This window comes from Homarus americanus, unplaced genomic scaffold (assembly GCF_018991925.1).
Source record: "Homarus americanus isolate GMGI-L3 unplaced genomic scaffold, GMGI_Hamer_2.0 scaffold26139, whole genome shotgun sequence".
NCBI lineage: Eukaryota > Metazoa > Arthropoda > Malacostraca > Decapoda > Nephropidae > Homarus > Homarus americanus.
In genome coordinates, this window is record NW_024741301.1 from 1 (window position 1) to 12,095 (window position 12,095).

Here is a 12,095-nt window from a genome sequence, read left to right on the forward strand (position 1 = left end):
TGTGTCTGAATAGTAACTTTTCTTGTTATACATCAATTCATCCTTCACAGTCATTTTCTTTGTTAGCTACTGAAATACTAAACGCTTGTAAATTTGTTTTTTGACTGTTGAGAAGATTACAACATATAATAGTGGTCTCGGTTAATTGTCAATTTGCTCTAGAAGGTCGTTCATAACCGAATCAAGTAATCATCAATTGTAATTGGAGATCAAAATTACATAATAAAATGTATACACTTATTTTGAGGTGCATGAGAAGGCTCCTGGTTGATGGATGGAATTACGGGTGGGGATGAGAAGGAGAAGAAGAAGGAATGGGGTGGAGAAATCACCCCATGTTTATGCTATTTCACCCATTGAATTTAATTTCATTAGGTGTAATTCATTATTTCTTAAATCAACACTACTGTTCTATATATTGTCATAAAATAAATTTGAGAATGACCATTAATTGTACTGTAAAATGTAAAATATAGTAAAATAGTTTATGTTCAAGAGTCCTGCAAGATGTTCTCCACTGGAGGAAGATAAACTGACACCTGCTAGGTTTATGGGCTGGCACGCTTAAAGCTGTTTCCTGTACAGTCAACCTCATTACATGCTGTCCCCGATTCCGTGGTTCATCGTAACGCGATAGCCCTGCCGAATCAGAATGTTTCCAAGGGCTTCACAGTGAAATTTATTACGGAGAGCGGCTGGCAAGCCGCGCCATTTTTGGATCCAAACCTCCCGCCATCCGCCATGTTGTGTAAGAGGCGCGAAAATGGTGCGCACAAGGTCGCCCAGTCATCAAAACATTACCAGTTCTTCACCCGCCACCCACTACAGCCGGCCCAATTCAGTGATAGTGATAATTATAATGAGGATATGGACTTATATGAACTTTGGGGGGTTTGACAAAGAGGCCCTGCAAGCCTCTGTGGTGGATAGTGATACAATTGATACAAGTGATACAGGTGAGGGCCAATAATCTGCCCTCTGCCTCGGAACCAACCGCCCATCCCCGTGTGCCCAGCCATCTTTTCTACTAATGTAAGTGTTAAAAAACCTAATATTATTGATATTTCTCTTAATTATTAATTGTGTGTGCATGCCATCATAAAGTTAAGATAATATTTTTACTACAACATAGTTGTGTGTCGTCAAAAAGTGGAGTTTGGGGATCGGCCTGGACTCCATTTCAATTAATCCCATATGTTATGTTGTTCACTTTACGCGTTCCTCACTTTCCGCGGTACCCTCCGGGTTACATTAACCGCGTAAAGTGAGGGTTAACTGTACTTCAATTATGTTCACTAATTGCTAAAATGACTAAAAATTTTAATATAAAACTTTTAAAATTATTGAATAGTACGACCGTCTTGATATTTACTGTAATGGGAACGAATTTAATCCCTAGAACCGATTACTGTATTGGTGGACTAATATTCCAGCTGGTGAGCAAGAGAAAACATGTTGAGAAGAATTCGTATGGAATTCGTTAACCGAATTTTTTTCGTAAACCAAATTGAAAATTATGGAAGGTAATTCGGGAACCGAGGCGTTCGTTAACCGAGGGATCGCTGTACAGTATTTAGATATTTGCTGTTCTTATATACAACTTTTCCTAATAGTACTGGCATGTGTTTATCTAACAATGGTATTTAAAAAAATGATTGCTACAAGAATGGCATTAATTTTGTGGACATGAATATAGAGTTTTATGTAAATACTGTGTACTGCATACATTAGTACAGGTCCCTTTAATCTCTTGTGACTCTTATTACAGCTGCATAACGTTCACACTCACCGCACTAAGGGAGTATCTAAGTTTTCTATTGGGTAGTGTCACAGTAAACACTCTGAAGGAGTAATTTGTATGTTGTATTATACCAGTGTCTGTGTATATAATGTTAAGTGTGTGTACTGATAGTATTAAGGGAGAACTCAAGGTACTGTTGTAAGTTGTATTATACCAGTGTCTGTGTATATAATGTTAAGTGTGTGTACTGATAGTATTAAGGGAGAACTCAAGGTACTGTTGTATGTTGTATTATACCAGTGTCTGTGTATATAATGTTCAGTGTGTGTACTGATAGTATTAAGGGAGAACTCAAGGTACTGTTGTATGTTGTATTATACCAGTGTCTGTGTATATAATGTTAAGTGTGTAATGATAGTATTAAGGGAGAACTCAAGGTACTGTTGTATGTTGTATTATACCAGTGTCTGTGAATATAATGTTCAGTGTGTGTACTGATAGTATTAAGGGAGAACTCAAGGTACTGTTGTATGTTGTATTATACCAGTGTCTGTGTATATAATGTTAAGTGTGTAATGATAGTATTAAGGGAGAACTCAAGGTACTGTTGTATGTTGTATTATACCAGTGTCTGTGTATATAATGCTAAGTGTGTAATGATAGTATTAAGGGAGAACTCAAGGTACTGTTGTATGTTGTATTATACCAGTGTCTGTGTATATAATGTTCAGTGTCTAATGATAGTATTAAGGTCAGTTATTTTGTATGGAGATGAAGAGACCTTCATTTATGGGAGAAGGTCAGTTATGTTTGTGTGGTGCTGGGACCTTAATTGCTTGGGGAAGGTCAACTATTTTTGTATTGTCACAGAGGGCAGTATTTTTATTATGTCTCAAATAATTAGTTAAAACTACTGGTTGGTGTTTCACCCTTCCTTCCACCCTCAACTTTGATTAATGAAAAACACAAACTCACACTGCTGGACTAAACTCACACTACTAGACTAAACTCACAATGCTAGACTAAACTCACACTGCTAGACTATACTCAACTGCTAGACTAAACTCACACTGCTAGACTATACTCACACTGCTAAACTGAACTCACACTGCTAGACTATACTCACACTGCTAGACTATACTCACACTGCTAGACTAAACTCACACTGCTACACTAAACTCACACTGCTATACTAAACTCATACTGCTAGACTAAAGGCACACTGCTAGACTAATCTCACACTGCTAGACTAAACTCACTGCTATACTAAACTCACACTGCTAGACTAAACTCACACTGCTATACTAAACTCACACTGCTATACTAAACTCACTGCTAAAACTCACACTAACTAAACTCTGCTGCTAGACTAAACCACACACTAGACTAAACTCACTGCTATACTAAACTCACACTGCTATACTAAACTCACACTGCTAGACTGCTAGACTAAACTCACACTGCTATACTAAACTGCTATACTAAACTCACACTGCTATACTAAACTCACACTGCTATACTAAACTCACTGCTATACTAAACTCACACTGCTATACTAAACTCACACTGCTATACTAAACTCACACTGCTATACTAAACTCACACTGCTAGACTAAACTCACACTGCTATACTAAACTCACTGCTATACTAAACTCACACTGCTATACTAAACTCACACTGCTATACTAAACTCACACTGCTAGACTAAACTCACACTGCTATACTAAACTCACACTGCTATACTAAACTCACACTGCTATACTAAACTCACTGCTATACTAAACTCACACTGCTATACTAAACTCACACTGCTATACTAAACTCATACTGCTATACTAAACTCATACTGCTAGACTAAACTCACACTGCTAGACTAAACTCACACTGCTATACTAAACTCACACTGCTATTGTGGGGTATGAGATTGTTTGGTTCACACTCAGGATGGAATGGAGAAAGGAAACTCACGATGTGCTCTCTATATACATGTTGTATTGGATGTACAATGCAGCTTGGTGCTGGGAAGGCAGCATGGTTACAAGCGTGATGTAGAGAGAGCTGGTTGGTGAGGACGCTCAGAGAAGGACAGCTTGTGGGTCGCCATGCTCGCCAGCGGGAGAGAGGACCGCCAGGCAGGCGGAAGAGCAAGGACCGCCAGGCAGGAGGAGGTGTTGCTGGCCGGTTGGTGTAGGTAGAGAGAGAGATCACCACGAGGTCAGGTCTTAAATAGCGGGGGTTGGCGTGGCTTAGTAGTTGACCCCCGCTCCGTGATGTATGGCGGCGCTGGTTGACCCAGACCACGAGGCATACACTGGGGAATTGGTGGGGTTGGCTAGGCAGCGACAAACAGCGTTTGTAGGGGAGAATTCCACTACAATACTCCCCCTTCCCTCCAGGCGGTGTAGGAGACTTGTTGTCTGCAGAGTTGCTTAGCACATGTGAGGCAGAACGGGCGGTGCATGCCTCATGTGAGACAACGGCGATGGCGTGGATGAGCCGGTCGCTGGATACAACTGTGTATATACACTATCTGTGGGAGATGAGAGGGAGAAAAAGGGTGTGTGGAGGCGTTGAATTTTGTTCTTCCCTCACGGCAGGTACAGAGTCGTCAGATGCACCTGCTGGGGTGTGTGGGCCTGGGTCAGGAGCAGGGGCTGCGTCAGCAGAAGCGGATGAGAGCTCGTGACAGCAGCTGGGTCCACGACAGCAGCAGGGTGCAGGACATTAGCAGGGAGTACCTGAAGGAGAAAAGAGGGGTGTGTGGGTCCGCACTCAGGAACAGAGGCCGCAGGGGTTACTGCTGGGCCGGGGTCGGCGCTGAGGCAGGACGGGTGTGCTGGGGTCGGAAGAGGAGCGACTGTCTGCTTAGAGTAGCAGAGCTGCTCTAGGGTGTCTGACCTGTGGTGTAGAGACAGTAGCTGTAGAGCCGATGAGAGCTGCTTCTGGGTGGATAAGCCAGTCTTCCATGTTGCTTGAAGACTGGGAGCGTGGTCAGTTTCTCCTCCATCCTGTGGGAGTGCGAATCTCCGGGAGTCACCATTTGTGGGGTATGAGATTGTTTGGTTCACACTCAGGATGGAATGGAGAAAGGAAACTCACGATGTGCTCTCTATATACATGTTGTATTGGATGTACAATGCAGCTTGGTGCTGGGAAGGCAGCATGGTTACAAGCGTGATGTAGAGAGAGCTGGTTGGTGAGGACGCTCAGAGAAGGACAGCTTGTGGGTCGCCATGCTCGCCAGCGGGAGAGAGGACCGCCAGGCAGGCGGAAGAGCAAGGACCGCCAGGCAGGAGGAGGTGTTGCTGGCCGGTTGGTGTAGGTAGAGAGAGAGATCACCACGAGGTCAGGTCTTAAATAGCGGGGGTTGGCGTGGCTTAGTAGTTGACCCCCGCTCCGTGATGTATGGCGGCGCTGGTTGACCCAGACCACGAGGCATACACTGGGGAATTGGTGGGGTCGGCTAGGCAGCGACAAACAGCGTTTGTAGGGGAGAATTCCACTACACTATACTTAACTCACACTGCTATACTAAGCTCATACTGCTAGACTAAACTCACACTGCTAGACTAAACTCACTGCTAGACTAAACTCACACTGCTAGACTAAACTCACACTGCTAGACTAAACTCACACTGCTATACTAAACTCACACTGCTATACTAAACTCACACTGCTATACTAAACTCATACTGCTAGACTAAACTCACATTGCTAGACTAAACTCACACTGCTAGACTAAACTCACACTGCTATACTAAACTCATACTGCTAGACTAAACTCACACTGCTAGACTAAACTCACACTGCTAGACTAAAACTCACACTGCTAGACTAAACTCACACTGCTAGACTAAACTCACACTGCTAGACTAAACTCACACTGCTAGACTAAACTCACACTGCTAGACTAAACTCACACTGCTAGACTAAACTCACACTGCTAACTAACACTGCTCTAAACTCATACTGCTAGACTAAACTCACACTGCTAGACTAAACTCTCACTGCTAGACTAAACTCACACTGCTAGACTTCTTTGCCAGCTCCCCAAAGAACAACTACACATACTGTCCTGCGGTCTGGTGGCAGCGACCCTAAGTTAAGAAGTAAACCCTAGTATTAAGTGACCAATTAAAGGGCAGTATAACTGTATACACTTGGCCATGATGTTCCCCAAACATAAATATCTTACAGAATGAGATATAAGTATTTAAACTATTGCTGAATACTTTATTACAACCCCAATATTGTAGAACATGTGTACAACAGGACATGATAGTGAGAGGTACTCAAACACCCTTCTCAGGTGTGTCTCAGGCCAACAGGACATGATAGTGAGAGGTACTCAAACACCCTTCTCAGGTGTGTCTCAGGCCAACAGGACATGATAGTGAGAGGTACTCAAACACTCTTCTCAGGTGTGTCTCAGGCCAACAGGACATGATAGTGAGAGGTACTCAAACACTCTTCTCAGGTGTGTCTCAGGCCAACAGGACATGATAGTGAGAGGTACTCAAACACCCTTCTCAGGTGTGTCTCAGGCCAACAGGACATGATAGTGAGAGGTACTCAAACACCCTTCTCAGGTGTGTCTCAGGCCAACAGGACATGATAGTGATAGTGAGAAGTACTCAAACACCCTTCTCAGGTGTGTCTCAGGCCAACAGGACATGATAGTGAGAGGTACTCAAACACCCTTCTCAGGTGTGTCTCAGGCCAACAGGACATGATAGTGAGAGGTACTCAAACACCCTTCTCAGGTGTGACTCAGGCCAACAGGACATGATAGTGAGAGGTACTCAAACACCCTTCTCAGGTGTGTCTCAGGCCAACAGGACATGATAGTGAGAGGTACTCAAACACCCTTCTCAGGTGTGTCTCAGGCCAACAGGACATAATAGTGAAAGGTACTCAAACACCCTTCTCAGGTGTGTCTCAGGCCAACAGGACATGATAGTGAGAGGTACTCAAACACCCTTCTCAGGTGTGTCTCAGGCCAACAGGACATAATAGTGAAAGGTACTCAAACACCCTTCTCAGCTGTGTCTCAGGCCAACAGGACATAATAGTGAAAGGTACTCAAACACCCTTCTCAGGTGTGTCTCAGGCCAATCGGACATGATAGTGAGAGGTACTCAAAACACCCTTCTCAGGTGTGTCTGAGGCCAACAGGACATAATAGTGAAAGGTACTCAAACACCGTTCTCAGCTGTGTCTCAGGCCAACAGGACATGACAGTCTTCTCCAACCCTTGACAGCCCCAACCCTTAATAGTCCTCCCCAACCTAATAGTCCTCCCAACCCTTATAGTCTTCCCCAACCCTTGATAGTCTTCCAACCCTTGATAGTCTTCCCCAACCTTAATAGTCTTCCCAACCCTTGATAGTCCTCCCCAACCTTGATAGTCTTCCCCAACCCTTAATAGTCTTCCCCAACCCTGATAGTCTTCCCCAACCCTTGATAGTCTTCCCCAACCTTAATAGTCTTCCAACCCTTGATAGTCTTCCCAACCCTTATAGTCTTCCCCAACCCTTGATAGTCTTCCCAATCATTAATAGTCTTCTCCAACCGTTGATAGTCTTCCCCAACCCTTGATAGTCTTCCCCAACCTTGATAGTCTTCCCCAACCATTAATAGTCTTCTCCAACCCTTGATAGTCTTCCCAACCCTTGATAGTCTTCCCCAACCATTAATAGTCCTCCCCAACCCTTAATAGTCCTCCCCAACCTAATAGTCTTCCCCAACCCCTGATAGTCTTCCCCAACTTAATAGTCTTTAACCCTTGATAGTCCTCCCCAACCCTTGATAGTCTTCCCAACCCTTAATAGTCTTCCCCAACCCTTGATAGTCTTCCCCAACCCTTGATAGTCTTCCCCAACCCTTAATAGTCTTCCCCAACCCTTGATAGTCTTCCCCAACCTAATAGTCTTCCCCAACCCTTGATAGTCTTCCCCAATCATTAATAGTCTTCTCCAACCGTTGATAGTCTTCCCCAACCCTTGATAGTCTTCCCAACCCTGATAGTCTTCCCAACCTTAATAGTCTTCCCCAACCTTGATAGTCTTCCCCAACCCTTGATAGTCTTCCCCAACCCTTAATAGTCTTCTAACATGATAGTCTTCCCCAACCCTTAATAGTCTTCCCCAACCCTTGATAGTCTTCCCCAATCATTAATGTCTTCTCAACCGTTGATAGTCTTCCCCAACCCTTGATAGTCTTCCCCAACCCTTGATAGTCTTCCCCAACCCTTGATAGTCTTCCCCAACCTTAATAGTCCTCCCCAACCCTTAATAGTCCTCCCCAACACCCAATAGTCCTCCCTAGCCCTCAATACCCTTCCCCAACCCTTGATAGTCTTCCCCAAGTCTTGATAGTCTTCCCCAACCCTTGATAGTCTTCCCCAACCCATGATAGTCTTCCCAACCCTTGATAGTCTTCCCCAACCCTTAATAGTCCTCCCCAACCCTTGATAGTCTTCCCCAACCCTTAATAGTCCTCCCCAACCCTTAATAGTCCTCCCCAACCCTTGATAGTCTTCCCCAACCCTTAATAGTCCTCCCCAACCCTTGATAGTCTTCCCCAACCATTAATAGTCTTCTCCAACCGTTGATAGTCTTCCCCAACCCTTGATAGTCTTCTCCAACCCTTGATAGTCTTCCCCAACCCTTGATAGTCTTCTCCAACCCTTGATAGTCTTCCCCAACCCTTGATAGTCTTCTCCAACCCTTGATAGTCTTCTCCAACCCTTGATAGTCTTCTCCAACCCTTGATAGTCTTCACCAACCCTTGATAGTCTTCCCCAACCATTAATAAAGGTCTTCTCCAACCCTTGATATTTGATAGTCTTCCCCAACCCTTGATAGTCTTCCCCAACCCTTAATAGTCTTCCCCAACCCTTAATAGTCTTCCCCAACCCTTGATAGTCTTCCCCAACCCTTGATAGTCTTCCCCAACCCTTAATAGTCTTCCCCAACCCTTGATAGTCTTCCCCAACCCTTGATAGTCTTCCCCAACCATTAATAGTCTTCTCCAACCCTTGATAGTCTTCCCCAACCATTAATAGTCTTCTCCAACCGTTGATAGTCTTCCCCAACCCTTGATAGTCTTCCCCAACCATTAATAGTCCTCCCCAGTCTAAAATAGTCCTTCCCCAAGTAGCCCTCCTTCCTCAGTCATTTTGATTTGATTTGTAACAGTTTATTTGGCCAGACAAACACAGATACAGTGGATAATAATAACAATATTAACATGGCTGAGTCAGTTGAGAACCTGAGCTCTCTTTAAGGCCCCTGATATATACTATACATTTATCTCAAGGAAGTATTATGGAACATTTAGTATCATCTGGAATAGTACAATAGCATGGTGGTAATAAGAACATCTCATAGTGTTATACATATATATATTTATACATACATATATATATATATATATATATATATATATATATATATATATATATATATATATATATATATATATATATATATATATATATATATATATATATATATATATATTAGAGTGGAATTTAAAAACCTAAGTATAATGGGGGAGCAGTACATCCTGGGTCGTACAGTAATATGGTTGAACATGAGGACAGAGCTGTCAGGATTATGTCTAGTTGGCAATTATGTTTATTGCCATGGTAATTACTTATTTATTTACATGATAATTTCCGATAAAACGGATTTGGTGGTACAATAAAAGCAGGTACTGTAAATATAGTAGGTGTTACAAGAAATATTAATACTTAGACAATAGATATTTTGTTAGAGATGATCTAAAGGAAGGGAGCCTAGTCTTTGCTGGGGTGGGTGGGGGCAAGTTGTTCCACACCTTCACACCGTGATGTTTTATGGAGGTCTGGGACTGAGAGGAGCGCATGGGGGGTGGTCTTAGTAGCTCTGGGGGCCTTAAGTTGTATCTCTGATTATTCCGGAACTGGAAGTAATTATTGTCAAGCAAGTTATTGATAGATTTCTTTCATTGCTGTGAGAGTGAGTGACTGTCGACTGTGATACATGATACGTCACTGTTCATTGATTTTACTGTGAATGGCTTGTATGTGGTTTCTCCAGTTAAGTTTCTCATCAACAAAATTTTCCGAGGAATTTAGTATTATTATTACGTGTTCATGGTAATCAATAATGGGGAAATTTAATAATTATTATTTTAAAGGAATAGGTTAGTTACTCCTGCATATATTTATAATAGAGGAAGACACATTTTCTTTAATACCAAGTTATGTAGATCAAAGAAAACGGAAATACTTGTATTCCTTCACACGGAAACTGATAGAAATAAAGAATGAAAGAAAGCGAGAGAAAGAGAGATATTGAGATAGATATATAAATAGAGAGCGAGAAGACAGAGAAAGACAGAAAGATAGATAGATAGTTAGAGAGAGAGATAAAGAATCCAAGAGAAACAATAATAGAACTCTTGTGCTCACCAGGGACCTTCTGTGTGTTAGACCCACTACACCATGAGCACTTGGTACCCTTAAGTGATGACGTCATAAATCAGCAACTTTCTCTTGTCACTTTCACCAACAACAATAATAATAATAATAACAATAATAATAATAACAACTCACCTACAGGTATTTCTTGTAGTAAATCATTCAGGCTAAACAATGACAATTATTACAAATGAGATTGCCAACTCGACTGTGATATTGGCTAATGATAAACTTGTACCTGTGCATGTAGTACCTGGGCTTGTACCTGTGCATGTAGTACCTGGGCTTGTACCTGTGCATGTAGTACCTGGGCTTGTACCTGTGCATGTAGTACCTGGGCTTGTACCTGTGCATGTAGTACCTGGGCTTGTACCTGTGCATGTAGTACCTGGGCTTGTACCTGTGCATGTAGCACCTGGGCTTGTACCTGTAATATAGAAGTAGAATTTATTGTAGGTGTAGGCTGTAGTTAAGGTGGAGTCATTAGTTGTGGTAATTAAACTTGTGGAGTAATTAAGAAAGAGAGAGACACAAACAAACGCTTACCATATAGATCCGGTTGGTAACAGCCTCGCCATAAGACAGTCGAATTGCTTGTTACGATCAAACTATGTAACGACCCTTGACCCAGGAGTAATTGGTGTTGAGGATTGATAAACAGCTGGGCTCTTGTCGTGTTGTGGTGGTTCTGTGGTGAGAGAGAGAGAGGTACACATACTGTACATACATACATACATACATACATACATACATACATACATCCACATATAAATTAAACACCAAAGAATTTTATATCAATCATAACTTATTTACAACAAACTCACCTGTGATCTGATTGTAGCCATGTGAAAGACCTGATTACCTGAGATCTTATAAATTAACTTCTGAGTGGTGAGGAAATGTTCTGAGTGATTCTTATAATACCATATATGTAGATTAGTTACTGCCTCACTTTCCTGCCCTCGAAAGTACAGGTAAGTAGGTACTGGCGCTTCAAATTGGTGTCCTGACCAGGTATCATCCACTCCTGTTGTCACCCACTTGGAGCAGTCTGTTGGAAGTGTTTTAATTGGTGAGAAATTGAGTTAGGTTTGGTTAGGTTAGGTTTGGTTAGGTTTGGTTTGGTTTGGTTAGGTTTGGTTAGGTTAGGTTTGGTTAGGTTTGGTTAGGTTTGGTTAGGTTAGTTTTGGTTAGGTTAGGTTAGGTTTGGTTAGGTTTGGTTTGGTTTGGTTTGGTTAGGTTAGGTTAGGTTAGGTTAGGTTTGGTTTGGTTTGGTTTGGTTTGGTTAGGTTTGGTTTGGTTAGGTTAGGTTAGGTTAGGTTTCTGTGGGTTGGTAGATGGGTGTTTGTGTGCGTATATGTATGTATGTATGTCTATGTATGTACGTATGTATGTATGTATGTATATCAACAAATACTTACTATGCTCAGCAGATGCGGTGTATGAAACACTTAATAAACAGAGTATTTTCACCACTACAACCACCTCCATCCTACAACCACAACTACCACCACTACTACTACCACAATCCGACCTCTTTACTGCCTCTGTCACAACTACTGTATGATGGTAAAACACACACACACACACACATACACACACACACACACACGTCTTGCTTCATAGGTTTTCCCAGTTGCTGCCTCTCTCTCTCTCTCTCTCTCTCTCTCTCTCTCTGTATATTTCCAAGGTTGGTTTAGGTTAGGTTAGGATTACGTTAGGTTAGGTTAGAATAGTATTAGTAATTATACCATTTTCTAAGAATTATAGACCTTGGAGACCTAATTTAAGTGCTCATGGTGTAGTGGGTCTAACACACAGAAGGTCCCAGGTTCGAGCCCTGGTGAGCGCACGAGTTTTATCATTGTTTCTTTCTGTCATTCTAT

The 12,095-nt window shown here is 42.3% G+C and overlaps 1 long non-coding RNA gene across 2 annotated transcripts; it reads right to left on the minus strand.

Annotated features, from left to right (window-relative positions):
• Positions 1-5,144: 5,144 nt before the first annotated feature.
• Positions 5,145-11,836, minus strand: LOC121875822. Of its 2 annotated transcripts, XR_006090675.1 has the most exons (5): positions 11,631-11,836; positions 11,034-11,260; positions 10,756-10,897; positions 10,463-10,636; positions 5,145-5,184 (listed from the first exon to the last, which is right to left on the minus strand). It is a non-coding gene; the product is annotated as an uncharacterized LOC121875822 (long non-coding RNA). The 2 variants fall into 2 exon arrangements; XR_006090674.1 differs by lacking the exon at positions 5,145-5,184 and having other exon boundaries at positions 9,258-10,636; positions 11,631-11,833.
• Positions 11,837-12,095: the final 259 nt, after the last annotated feature.